This window comes from Mastigoproctus giganteus, chromosome 3 (genome assembly GCF_048544385.1).
Source record: "Mastigoproctus giganteus isolate SK-2022 chromosome 3, ASM4854438v1, whole genome shotgun sequence".
NCBI classification, from domain to species: Eukaryota; Metazoa; Arthropoda; class Arachnida; order Uropygi; family Thelyphonidae; genus Mastigoproctus; species Mastigoproctus giganteus.
In genome coordinates, this window is record NC_143577.1 from 204,711,595 (window position 1) to 204,726,404 (window position 14,810).

Genomic DNA, 14,810 nt, shown 5'->3' on the forward strand with positions numbered 1-14,810 from the left:
TAGTTGTGTCAGCCTTTGATCCTCCTTTGTGAATTGGGGTCACATTTGCACATCTCCAGTCTATAAGTACCTCCCCTGAGTCCAAGGAAGCTCTCATAATTATGGCTAAGGGTGTGCTTACTTCCTTTGCTGCCTCCTTTAATATAACTGGATAGATCCCATCCACCCCACGTGCCTTTCTTGTGTTTATCTTCAACAATTTCTCCTCCACTTTACTCTCAGTTCTTACAAGATTATCTAGCTTACTGCCAGAGTTGAATACACCTCTAGCATTCCCCTCGCTGAATAACTACCCCTTGTGTGAATGTCGATGCAAAATATTCATTTAGTTTTTTAGCTACCTGAGCAGGATCATCAACAGTTGAACCATCGATATTAAGTGGACCAATCTGATTCATCCCCTTCCTTCTAGAGTTTACATAAGTACAGAACTCTTTGCTGTTTTTCTTTGCATCCTTTGCCAAAGATTTCTCGTAATTTGCCTTCGCCTGCCTAACCTCCCTCCTTTGTGACTTGATTACAGATCAACTTATATCTATCACACGCTTCTGTGTCACATGTTATTTATATGTATCCCATGCATTTTTCTTCTCTGCCCTATGTCTCATTAGTTCATTGACATCCATTTAGGCCTAAACCTTGAACAATATTTCTTAGTTGGTATGTAAAGCCTAGTAGCTTCCAAGATAAGTTCTTTGAATGCTTCCCATTTTGAATTTGCTGTTGGTAACATCATCAGTTGGTCCCACTGTATAGAATTTAAATACTGTCTCAGACCATCGTAGTCGCCTTTACGAAAGCAATAACCCTTCCCTTTACCCCTGATGACAGTTACCTCTTTGAGTAAATCCCACTTCAGCAGACTGTGATCACTGCCACCTAGTGGTTCCTTTAGCTGCAGATTCTTAATGCATGAAGAATCAGTACTGATAATCATATCAAGAGTATTACTCCCTCTAGTTGCCTCCCAAACATTCTGATGTAGAAAACAATCATCCAATAAATCCACAAAAGCCTTGCTAGTGTGTGAGTGACCAACCCACAAATTCCAGTCAATATCTGGGAAATTAAAATCCCCCATTATACAAAGGGTACTAGGAAAGTTTTGCAATACAGCTTTGTTTATTTAATTTTTTCAAAGTAATTTCCTCTACATTCAATACACCTCTCCATCCTCCGAAACCAATCTTTAAACCAGTTCTGCCAAGTTTCACTAGGGAGTAAAGCACACTCGTTGTCCCAAGCCCGTAGAAGGTCCTCATCACTGGAAAACCGCCTCCCTTTTAGCTTCATTTTCACATGCGGGAACAGTGCAAAGTCGCAGGGAGCAAGGTCTGGACTGTAGGGAGGGTGCTCGAGAAGTTTCAGTCCTGTCGTGGTCAAATATTCGGTGCAGGCTTTGGCGCGGTGATCTGGAGCATTTTCGTGATGGAGGTACCAGGTGTCCATTCTTGACTTTGGCCGCAGGTTGCGTGTCCAAAACGACACGTTCCACAATTCCACTCGATTTGAAAAATACAGCTATCATTTTCTTCTTTACAGATCGGGATTTTCTGACAATTACGGGTGTGTCGTCATCATCAAAGACCCAAACTTTGTTTTGAGCCTTGGTCGGCAGATCGTAATAGTACAGCCAAGTCTCGTCACCTGTCACGATGTTGTTCACATACCGAGATTGTCCCTTATCAAACTTTTTTAACATCTCCCGGCACCAAGTCACACGTCGTGTCATCTGCTCTTCAGTCAGTTGATGCGGCACCCAGAGAGAACAAAGTTTCTTCACGTGCAAATGATCTTGCAGAATCGAACGAATTGCTGGTGCATTTAGGCCCAAAGTATCCTCTATCTGTTGGTAGGTCACTCGCCTGTTTTCGTCAAGCATTTTCCTCACAGCAGTAACGTTTTCCTCCGTAACTGACGTTCGTGGCCTTCCCGGCCTCTCAGAATCCTCCAGAGTGAAATTTCCCCTTTGGAATTCTCTATACCACCTGAATATCGTTGTACGATGTGGACAATCATCATCTAGTGCAAGAGTCATTTCTTCTAAGCACTGGTCTATGGTTAAACCACGCACGAAATTATACCGCAAAACTGTCCTTATCTCATTTCGTGACCACGATGCCATCGCAAGCACTTTACACTCTCACTACTAATGAATAACTGAGCCCATCGACTTAGCGCGGCGGCTACTATGCACGTATGAACATGTCTCAACACGCAGCAACAAGCAGCTTCCTGTGATTCATTGTTGCGTCATATTGCAAAACTTTCCTCGTACCCTTTGTAAGACTCTGATTTACTGGCCCACTCTATTTCCCTGTACAGTTTCTTATTATCCTCATCAGAGTCATTAGGCCTATAGCACACTCCTAATCTCAATTTTGATCACCCAATGCTTATGTCACACCAAACTGACTCGACACTGCACTGTCCAGCGATGTCAACTGGCTTCACTTACTTGGATTTTATGTGTTTCTTAACTAATAAGCATAACTCCTCCTCCCTTCCTATCCTGTCTATCCTTTCTGTACACAATGTACTCCCCAAATTCCAGTTCTGCATTCCTTATATCAGTGTGACACCACGTCTCTGATGTCCCAACAATATCTGCCTTTGATGTTTTGAGCAATACCTCAAATTCATGAAATTTATTTACCAAACTCCCTTGTGTTTATTGTACCGCAATGATTCCCAGCAGTCTCTGAAATATCCTGCATCTTGTTTTCCAGGTTGCTGTTCACTCCAATAGAAGCAGTGCCAGAATCACTTTCATCTCTGCCAGTGGCTACTGTTAATCTATTAGTCCTTGTATCCCCCCCCCCCAAGCTAGCAGTTTTCCGACCCACCTAACACTGCCTCGATAGCATCAGCAAATATTCTTGCACCCTTTCTATTTAAGTGAATTCCATCCCTGTAGAAGCAGTCTCTCCTGTTAACAAGTACAGACCAGGCTGAAAAAAATTCTACCCATTGAACCTTGCACAATCTTTCCAGGGCCGAATTGATCGACAAGGCTCTCATCATATACTCCCTCCTATCGTGTCTGGGCAGAATTGTAGACTCTTTCAAATTCAACCCTAATTCAGGCTTTTTTTCGACAGTGACCCATACTTGTTAAGTAATTCTGCCGGTCTCTTACTCTTAATATCATTAGTGCTAACGTTTACAATTGTATTACCTTTTGTGCCCTTAAAAGATGATATCCGCTCTACAACGTCATCAACTTTTGCCCCTGGCAGGCATACCCTGGTCCTGTTCCACCTATCCTTTTATACAAAGCATATTCCCCGTTTCCCTGACAATAGAGTCACCAACAACTACTAGTTCCTGTGGGACCAGCGCATTCTGCCTTGGGGGTTGCCGCTGTGTTGCGTGATGATCAAGTGCAAGCTCTGGCGTTGATGTGGGCAGCTGAGAGCTTGATGGGCCCCTGAATTTAGATCCTTCGAGGGCATCCACCCTGTCCTTCAAGCTCTCATACAGGCCCATAACAACGCTGAGTTGTCGCCTGATATCCTTACACTCCTTACATCGCGCGCACACACGAAGACATCTTCCATGGCAATATCATGTCCCGTACCCGATTGCTCCACAAACATCATGCAAGCAGTGCATTTTAAAAGGCTGTGATTCAGAGGGCAACTGCCCCCCTCAGTTCTGCTCTGAGCCACAGCACTCCCATTAGCTTGAGCCTTTTGCTTTTCTGCTCTGGTCTGAGTCATGATTTCGATTTAATTCCGATAAAATTTCAATTTCAGTACAAAATTATAACCCTAAACTTGTATCCCACCAAAGTTATAACGGTATATATATTTTTCAGTATCAAGTATTAATTATCTACGAGTTCCGTTTATATAACTTCCGTATCAACTTATGTATTAATTAATTATGTTACGTTTGGAATCTAAGTCGTTATATGTACTGTATTTAGTTAAAAGTACAATTTAATTGACAATATTATATTATATACTATACTATACTATACTATACGAAGCTATCTAGTTCGGGCTATAACGTTGTATCGTATAACAATGGCGGCAAGTTAAGAACGGTAAATCTACGGACACTTAAATATTAATTAACTTCCAAATCTCGCTGTCTCAATTCAGAATAAACTAAGGATCCTGACTATGTCTATAATCTACTTATAGAAAATAATTTGATATAACAATTGGTCAATAAAGCGGCTAAATATGGCTAAAAAACTTCTCGTTGAGCGGAGCTACAACTTGTAACACGTGGATTTGATACCCTTACTGATACTAAGTAATACCTACAAAATCTCTATCTAGGTTAAACTAAGTATCGTAACTATGATTATCAAGCTACTCTATAAAATAAGTTAATATGCCAATTTAAGCTAATAAAACAGAAAAAACGTCTCTATTCCAGGAACACAGAGAAGCTTTTTTAAACTTTGCCTGCACAAGGCTACTCTCGTTCTCAAAGCTCTCGTAGGCTGCTTGATTTCAGTTCGAGTCCAGTCGATGGCCGGAGGAATTTTTATGGGCCTTTTTCACAACGTGGCTGAGTTGGTCGGTCTCAGGAGATGATATCATGCTTTTTTCTCCCTGAAACTCTGGTTTTTCGTCCAGCAAACAGAAAATTGAACCACAGAACACGGGCAATTTACAGACAATATACACGGGGCAATATGGCCTTAGTCGCCGATGCTCCTAAAACCTTACAACAACAATAACCTGCATTACACAGCATGGTACGAACATGTGATACTGTTACTGAAGGATGTTTAATGAAGTGGCCACTCAGTATATACATACACAAAATCAAAGATCTAAGTATGTTTGTAATTTTTGTGATTTTCAAGAATTTATAGACTATTCCACAGTATCCCCCTCCACCAACTCACACAAACCGAAACATACTATAAATTTTAAAAAGGTAGGTCCTTAAAAATATCATGACTTTTTTAGAATATTCATAGAAACCTAAGTTTAGGTTGTTGGGTTAATCTATCTCTTCTATGCCTTGCTCCCCACCCTCCACTTAATAGCACAAATTCCACATAATGGGTACCCACAAGTGAATAACATATGGTTCAGTTTTGGTAAACACTTCTAGAGTACAGTAAAAATGTTTTAAAACCCTTTGTACGTTATTTGATAATCGAGTACTTTTACTCTTTGTTCTAGATCAGGGGTCGGGTTACCTGCGGCTCTTTAACTTTTAGCCCACATGAAGCACAATTTAAAATAGAGTTAGAGGACTTAAAAATCAAGAACGTGGAGTGCAAGACTAAAATGCCTTACAACTGAAATTGAGGATTTGGAAAGACAAAAGGCTGCCCTTGCAATTCTACACAAATGGACGACAATAGACGAGTTGAAAAAGCAAGACCAAATTGTGTTCGATGCTTGGAGTAGCTTACCGGATAAGTATATAAATTTGAAAATATTTGCATTTAGACTTCTCTCAGTGTTTTGTTCGACGTATTTCTGCGGGCAAATATTTTCGAACACGAACTATATTAAAAATAAATCAAGAAACCGTCAGAATAATGCGAGTCTCAGTATCTTTAAAGATGAAAATTACGGCATACTCGCCTGATATTGAGAGTTGGCTCAAGACGTTCAGCAGCAAACGAAAATTAATTCTTACCTAATTGGATGTTTGTTACGTCTTTTCAGTATTAATAAATAATATTTCAAAACATATTTTTAATAAAACACCTTCCCACTCTATTCCATTTCTTAAAGCATTATGCATTATAACCTTAGTTGCTAATGTGCCAATAAATCCATTTCTTAAAAACAACCCCCTACCCCTATATCGAGCTGAGGTGTGGCTCTTTGGATTCTCTCTCTCTCTCTCTCTCTTTTTTTTTTTTTATTATATCAAAAATGGCTCTTCACTCAAAAAAGGTTGCCGACCTCTGTTCTAGACGATTGATTTCATATCAGTGATAACACACACACACAAAAAAAAGAGCTTATTTCACAAAGGTGATAAAACTACTATGAATGATTGACAGGCACTATTCTCATGACGTTCTTTGATTTTTTTTTTTATTAGTTTAATGCAGCGGTTCCCAACCGGTGGTTCGCGAAAGTGTTCCAGGGGTTCGCACTAAAAATGCTATAATGGCGTCTGCTCAGATTTACAGTCTGCGCGTGTAGAACAGTGGTATCGTCACCGTCCTCCCCACACCGAGTGGAAAAGGCCCGGGTTCAAATCTCGTCGATGACGCGAGGAACTTTAATGGGCTTTTTTCACTCCGTGGCTGAGTTAATCGGTCTCAGGCGTAGATAGCATGGTTTCCCCCCTCAGAAACTGGGATTTTTTTCGTCCAGCAAACACACGCAATTTACACACATAATAAATATATGGCTAGATGTAATCATTTACAGGGGACCCTAATACCATAATTGGTTTTTTTTTTTTTTTTGGCTTAGATTTACATGGATATATTATTGTAAACTACAAAATATAACTAATAATAAATAAAGTAAAATAAAATTAAATAAAAAGTAAAGAATTGCCAAAGAAAGAAACCACATCTCCCACAAATATCATGTTAAATAAATATCTAAAATTATTTCTTGACTAAATGTCTAAGAGTATGAAAAAGGTTGTTTATGCATGGGTAATGCGAGATATAATCAAACGATGCATGCATACTACCTGGGTAGTAGAAAGGATGGAAGTGCATTACCCATGCATAAACAACCTTTTTCATATTCATAGATATTTAGTCAAAAAATATTTTTAGATTAAACCATGCAAACCATCAAGCATCTCTCATACAGTGGGGTTATACTTCATAACCGGGTTATGACTATTGTAACAACAGGGTATCTGCCCACCCACCGATGAGTAAGCCAACAAGCTTCGAAACGGTGCCATCTGGGGGGGGTCTGATGGCCACTGAGTTTCCTCGAATAGGTAACAACATTCTTCTCTACTGGGGAAGCGCTGCCTATTCGAGGAATATATGAGCTTTGTATGTGAGTCGAAGGAGCTGGGTTTCCTCGAAAAGGTAACAACAGTCTTCTCTACTGGGGAAGCGTTGCCTATTCGAGGAATATATGAGCTTTGAGTGTGAGTTGAAGGAGCAACTGTCCCTTTCTTCCTTCTACGGCATTTCCTTCCTCTGCCTCTCCTACTATCACCTTCCTACATCTTTATCTCTTTTCTAAGTGTAATAGGGATAGTATGAGGATAACCGAGAACTTGATCCCATACTATATTTCAAAACGGTGCCATCTGGGTGTAGGTATCCGCCGAGAATAAGTAACATTACTCTTGTCCATAATTTGAATAAGTATTTACTCTTGTACATATTTGAATAAGTAACTTGGTGAAGTTACTTATTCAAAGTAGTGAAGTAGTGCAATACCTCGGCAACTCATTGTGAAGGTATTCACAATGTGAGATATAATCGAAAGATGTATGCATACAACCTCGGCAGTAGAAACGATTCAAGTGCATTATCCATGCATAAACAACCTTATTTAAATAAATATGTTTTCCATGCTATTTTTTTTTTTTTTTTTTTCATTCTTAAGGATCATTGTTATGTATAGGTACTTTTTTTTAGAACTTATAGTACTTAGTACCGTGCATAGGTTGAAAAGATGAAAGAAGATACTTGTTGACATTAGACTTGAACTTCTGCAGATTGTAATTTTCAGGAAATACGTATGAAGGAAGGTTGTTCCAGAAAACAGAAGTTGAATGAATAAATGAGGAAGAAGAAAAGTTGGTTCTGTGGAATTGAACTTGGACAGTAAAAGGATGTTGACTGGTTGCGGCACGTGTTCGGACTGCTTTGAAAGAGAAAGCGGGAATTATAGAAGCCAATTCAGAAGAACACTGTCCATGCAAGTAACTATAGAAAAGGCATGCAACAGAAACAGAACGTATATGAGATAGAGAGTGGAAAAACTGCTACAGATGAGATATTAATTAACATAACTGCCCTCTTTTGAATGGAATCTAGAGGCCTGCGAGAAGTTTTGGGAACACCGCCCCAGATATAGGAACAATATTCCATGGTAGGCCAGATTGGCGGTTTCAACAGAGTAAACAACTGTTTGGATGAAAAGTAACGCTGAGAGCGAAAGAGAAAACCCAGTTTTTTAGATGCAGAGGAAGCAATATTTGTAATGTGCTTTATACCAAGAGGAATTAGAAGTCAGAGTATTCCCCAAGATCTTGCCTAGAAATCGGAGTGTCATCGAAGATAAGCATAGGAGCAGAAGAATCTTTTTTGCACGATATAAGACAGTGTTTACTTTTAGAAGGATTGAAATTAAGTTTTCTTTGCTCCACTGAAGAATTACCTGGATATCCGCATTTAAGGAATTGGTAGTGGATATTCCAGAAGTTAAACTGTTTGGGCAGGGTTTCTCAAACTGGAAGGTTGAAAGCAATGTGCTATCACCAGCAAAACTGTGGATAGGATTTCCGGTCAATGGAAGAAGGCCATTAATATACAAGAGGAAAAGAGTGGGGGAAAGAACTGAACCTTGGGGAACACCAGCATTAGTGGAGAAGTTAGAAGACAAAGAGCCGTCTACCATCACTCACAGTCAGGGAGAAAACTGGATATCCAATTACAAAGAACAGCTGGCAAACCATAGGATGGAAGCTTATTTAGAAGACCTCTGTGTCAAACACGATCAAAATCCCCTGAAATGTCAAGAGCAATGGCTTGAGTTTCACCAAACCTTTCCATTGAATTTGTCTATAGATGGGTAACATAAGCCAGAATATCACCAGTGGAACGACACTGACGGAATCCATACTGGCGATCGTTGATCACATGAAAGATTTCTAGATCGTTTTAGGAGTTGGGAGTTAATTGATTTCTCCATTACTTTGGAAAGAGTAGAAGTAATCGCAATGGGACGATAATTGGATGGAAGTGATTTGTCACCCTTTTTAGGAACTGAATAGATATGAACAAATTTCCAAGCAGAAGGAAAAGAATGACCTTTGGAATAAGAAAGTGAAACAAGACGACACAAAACAGGAGTAAGTTCAGGGACACAGGTTTTGAGAACAAATGGAGAAATACCATCGGGACCTGGAGCTTTCGTAGCATTAGATTCATCAAAACGATCAACATACTTTTGACGGAAAACCCACAGGATTCATTGAATGGAGCGTACTGGGAACGGTTTGAGGTGATTTACCAAGATTATCAATACATGAGTTGGAAGAAAATATGATGCTAGCAGGTCAGCTTAGTCTTTGGCTAATGTGGCAACAGAACCATCTGGTTTTGACAGAGGTGGCAACAGAGATGGAAAAAAATTGCCTCCAAATAGCTTTGGAAAGAGAACAGAATGCTCGGCTACCATTTGGACAAGAATCAAGTTTTCTATTCTTAGCCTGTTCGAAATATAGTTTGTACTGATTAATAACTGCTTTACAAAGTATAAATAATACTTAGTAATAATTTTTATTATTACGCAATGTCACTTATAAAAACGTAGTATTGGGAATATTTTATAATAAAAAATCAGTAGTATTATACGATTTCAGAAAATATAGGCTTAGGGATTCGCGATAAAAATATTATGTTGAAAGGGGTTCGCAAGTCAAGAAAGGTTGGGAACAGCTGGGTCACTTTATTGTAGTAATTCCGAAAGTAAATAACATAGAATTTGACAACGACTATTAAATCAGACTTTTTAGGGTTCCTTTTTATTTAGCAGCAACACTGTGCTATCACATTTCATAAAATTTAAAATAATCGAGTAATTATTAATATGGATAAATATAAAAATACTGATAGTATTCAACGTTAAAACTATAAAATCATTTGGATATTAAGTACTTCTAGAATTATATAATATCTTTTGTGAAGTAGTATAATGCTCAGTTATACTGGGTTCCTGGATCAATAACTATTACCGTTTAGTTATTTATCTAGGCATTCACAAAAATGAGCCAAGAATTTGTTAATTTTTTTTCCAATGATTACAATTTATTTCAATAATAGTAATATTTCAATTGCAATAATAATAGTAAAATAGTAATATTTCAATTGCAATAATAATAGTAAAATAGTAATATTTCAATTACAATATCCAATCAATCAAATTCAGTAGCCTTAATACTTAATTAACCAATCACTTACATGCCTACACATTTTTAAATTATTTAACTAATCACTTATAGGCAAATAACCAATTATTTTCGTGTATATATTTTTAACTAAACAATGTAACTCTCAGTTGAGACTGTACAACCAATCCCTCCCTAACCTATATTTAATATTTTAATGGAACTCGCAGTTTAAGTTATCTTCCGCTACTTATGTGACTATCATACTTTTTGTAAAACCTACTGCGAAGCGAGTTTATTGTACTTACGAGTACATTACTGCTCCTCTAAATTATTAACCGCAATAAATAAAGATAAAAATAATTAAAATTTTATCAATTAAGGTCTATGTCTAAATATACTGTATATAATTCGTATAATGTTAGGAATCTGCTGATTTTAAATACTGTATAGTACTGGCAATCACTTAATAAGGTAATTAAAAATAATAATAAATAAATAATGAAGAGAAAGAGTTGGGAGTGAGGAAATTACGCACTTATTGCTATTATTTTTCGTAGAATAAACAGTTATTCAGTTGATTAAAATTATAATAACTAATTAACACATAAATATAAATTGGGAGAATAGAACGCTATGGTTTAAGCAATTAAGATAGACTGGCAGTAACATCATTATTACCTGTGCCCGAGTACAAAAGTTAAGAGCGTTTGCTTACCCTAATTAATAAATAATTTGGACAAACGAAACTTGTTTTACCATTTACTATATAGCTTTCTCTATTGTTCGGGCAATAACCCCGTAGTTTGAGCTACCAAGGCTGTTACACAACTCACGGAAAGTAGGTCGCGTCATCAAAACGCTATTCAGTTCATATCTCCATAACTTGCTGACTGTTGCGCTTGATAATTTGCCAGGTTCGCTCGGCACTCGATGCGAAGATATGGTAGAAGGTAACGAGGTAGTTGACCTGGTGGCCTCGTGTTTTTTCAAATTTTTTTTTTACTTCCACACAGCGATGTCTACGGAGAAAGAATTTCTCCCCATCCCATTCCAGATGAGACAGGTGAAAGTGAAATAAAATGTAATACGCGACTGCACAGTGCTTACTTTCTGGAACAGTACTGGATACTTTCATCACAAAATGGAGAGAACTTTTTGTTAAAAATTAATTCCACTATTAATACTTTTCACATTTCTGTTTTTTTTTTCATATATTTTTCTTTGTTTATTTTTTTAAATAGAAATCCGTGTAAGTTACTAAACAAATGGTTTATGAAGTAGCAGTACAGTTAAATTTGGACGGTAAAAGAACATACAATTGAAGAAGTTAGATACAAATAAATTTAATTAGAAAATTAAGGTATGCAATTTTTATATTTGATAATAGAGAGCTATTAAATGTTCGATAATTCCTATATCCTATTATATAATGAAATCAACAGGATTACCTTTATTTTTGATATAAGATGCTTCTTTTTCAACCAACTCTCCTAATCCAATGCATTAAAAATTATTTGTAAAGGCGATATAAAATTTATAAAAAAATATTAAACATCTTCCCCACTGTCAGAACAATAGTGATCCAAACCCCCACAGTCTCACTATTGAGCGGTCAACCCAACTCCGGTCTACAACCACCATACCTCTGCCAGCAAGGAAAACATTACGTCAAATGACATTAAAATTAAAATTTAAAATCAAAATTAAATGGTCTAAAAAAGCTTAGGTCTAAAATTATTCTCTTCATTCCTTAAGTTGGAATAAAACTTTTCGAATCTATATGTTCACAGGAATAAGAGGAACACATAATTAACCCGAAGCCTTTGTCTTATGTAGTCTACATAAGACTACATAACACAAAGGCTTCGGGTTAATTGTGTGTTGCTCTTATTCCTGTGAACAGTTTCGAAAAGTTTTATTCCAACTTAAGGAATGAAGAGAATAATTACTCCATATGCAGCTAAGCTTTTTAGACCATTTAATTTTAATTTTAAAGTGGATTTACGTAATGTTTTCCTTGCTGGCAGAGGTATGGTGGTTGTAGACCGGAGTTGGGTTGAGCGTTCTATAGTGAGACTGTGGGGTTTGGATCATTATTGTTCTGACAGTGGGGAAGTTGTTTTAACCTTTTTTATAAATTATATATCGCCTTTACAAATAATTGTTAATGCGTTGGACTAGGAGATTTGGTCGAAAAAGAAGCATAGGCTTCCGTAGCCGAGTGGGCAGGAGCGGGAGTGCAGTAGCACACGCTCTTTGAGTAGACCGGGATTCAAGCTCCTGACTGTGAATACGGTCGATCTGCCAACCCGCACTGGACCAGCGTGGCAGATTATGGTCCATTTCCCTCAGCATGAATTGTTGAGGAGGCTTCCATCCTGCAGTGGGTTGATAATGGCTGCACTTTACTTTTACTTTTTATATCAAAAATAAAGGTAATCCCTGTTGATTTTATAGCAATTTTTATATGGGATAAGACGGAAAGAGGTAGATCATATAAAGCTGTTGTATTTAAATTTTTAGCTTTGAGTATACAAAATTTATAAGAAAAAATGATTAAAGACGAAATAAGTAAAATGTAAGAAGAATGGAATAATATACGAAATATAATTCAAAAGATAGCAAAAGAGACATTAGGACAATTCAGGAAAAACTATAAGAAGAGGGGGGGGGGTTAAAGATATGGAATGAAGAAATAGCTAAAGCAGTACAAGATAAACAAGATAAATATCTTAAATATATACAAAACAGGACAAGTGAGAATGAAGAAATATATAAACAAGAACGCAATAAAACTAAAGATATAATAAGGAAGGCTAAAGCAGAGTCATGGAATAGAACATGATGTTCATGGAAGACAAAATTTGGCATATAAAATGATGAAACACTTGAATAGCACAGAGAAAGACACTTCAAGAATAAATACAATAAAGGAAGAACAATGGAAAAAACATTATGAAGAATTGTGGAAAGACCCAGCAGATCAAACAGAAGAGATACAGTTAGACCCAGTTAGGTTTTTTTGGTTTGGTTTTTTTTTTAGGAGCATTGCTCCGGGAATATGCGGTGGTCATTCCCTTGACCTTTCCGCATCCTCCGTATTTGGTGGTGACGGGCTCGAACCCCAGACCCAGTTAGTGACACAGATCCGATAACGAAGGAAGAATTGGAAAAGGCATTGAAAGCTGCAAAAAATAGGAAAGCAGTAGGAATGGATGGTATAAATGCAGAATTGATCAAGTATGGGGGAAGTTTTTTAAAAGACAGGATGCTAAATCTATTTATAAATGTTGGGACCAATATAAAATACCAGAAGAATGGAAGATAGCAAAAATTATTTCAATATTTAAAAAAGGAAATAGAAATGATGCAAAGAATTATAGAGGGATTAGCATATTAAATACAGTATATAAAATGTATAGCAAAATAATAAATAATAAAATTATCTCTGATGAAATATTAATAGAAGAACAGGCAGGATTCAGAAAAGGAAGATAATGTACAGATAATACATTTATATAAAAACAAATAATAGAAAAACTAAAAGAGTTTAATTTAGAAACGCATTTAGCATTTATAGATTATGAAAAAGCATTTGATCGAGTAAACAGACGAAAACCATGGGACATATTGAGTAATAAAGGATACCCAAAGCATCTTACAAAAATAATACAGAGTTTATATCAAGAAACAAAAATAGTAATAGATACAGGTAATAAATTAACAGAAGAAAGTATAATAAATCAAGGAGTTAGACAGGGACGTAGCTTGTCACCAACGCTGTTTAACATATATATCGAGGATATGTAAATGGAGAGAAGAAATTAATACAGGCATATATTTAAATACAAAGAATGGGATTAATACACTGTTATTTGCAGATGATCAAGTAATTATTCAAGATAGTGAAGATAATTTACAAAGAGCAGTATTTAAATTAAACCAAATAACAGAAGAATATAAAGTTAAAATATCAACGACGAAAACTAGAACAATGGCTTTTAAAGGGAAAAATACGGTGAGAACAAAAATAGTTAAAGACAAAAAAATATTAGAACAAGTAAAACATTTTAAATATCTAGGATATGATATAACATATGATGTCGAAGAAGATATGAACCAGAAATTGGCGAAATTTCAAAATAAATGTGGAACAATAAAAAAAAAAACTCTGGCTAAGAAAACAAGGAAAGAAACACAATTGAAATTTTACAAAGTAATGGCAATACTAACACTTCTTTATGGTTCTGAAACATGGATATCAAAACAAAGAGATATTAATAGAATACAAGCCGCAGAAATGAAATTAAGATATATTAAAGGATGTATAAAATTAGATAAAATACCAAACGTAAATTTTAGAAAGGAATTAAAGATTTACTCAATTAATGGAAAAATTATAGAATATAGACAAAGATGGAAAGAACATGTAGAAAGAATGGAAGATAATAGATTCCCTAAATTAGCTTATACATATAGAGCAAAAGGAAAAAGAGACAGAGGAAGACCAAAGAAAAGATGGGCAGACCTCTTCGAGATCGGAACAGGCGGATCGCCTAATCCATGAAGAAAGATATGTATTTAAATTTCCGCAGTTTTTCAACTGAAATTAATTCACTATATGAAGTAGGTCTTTTAACTCGCCATACTCACTGTGTAGAACTAAACGTGTTTAAGATCAGTAGGCATTTGATGCTTGAATTTTTAAAAAAACTTGGTTTTCTCTTTCGCTCTCGGCGTTACTTTTCTTCCAAACAGCTGTTCACTCTGAA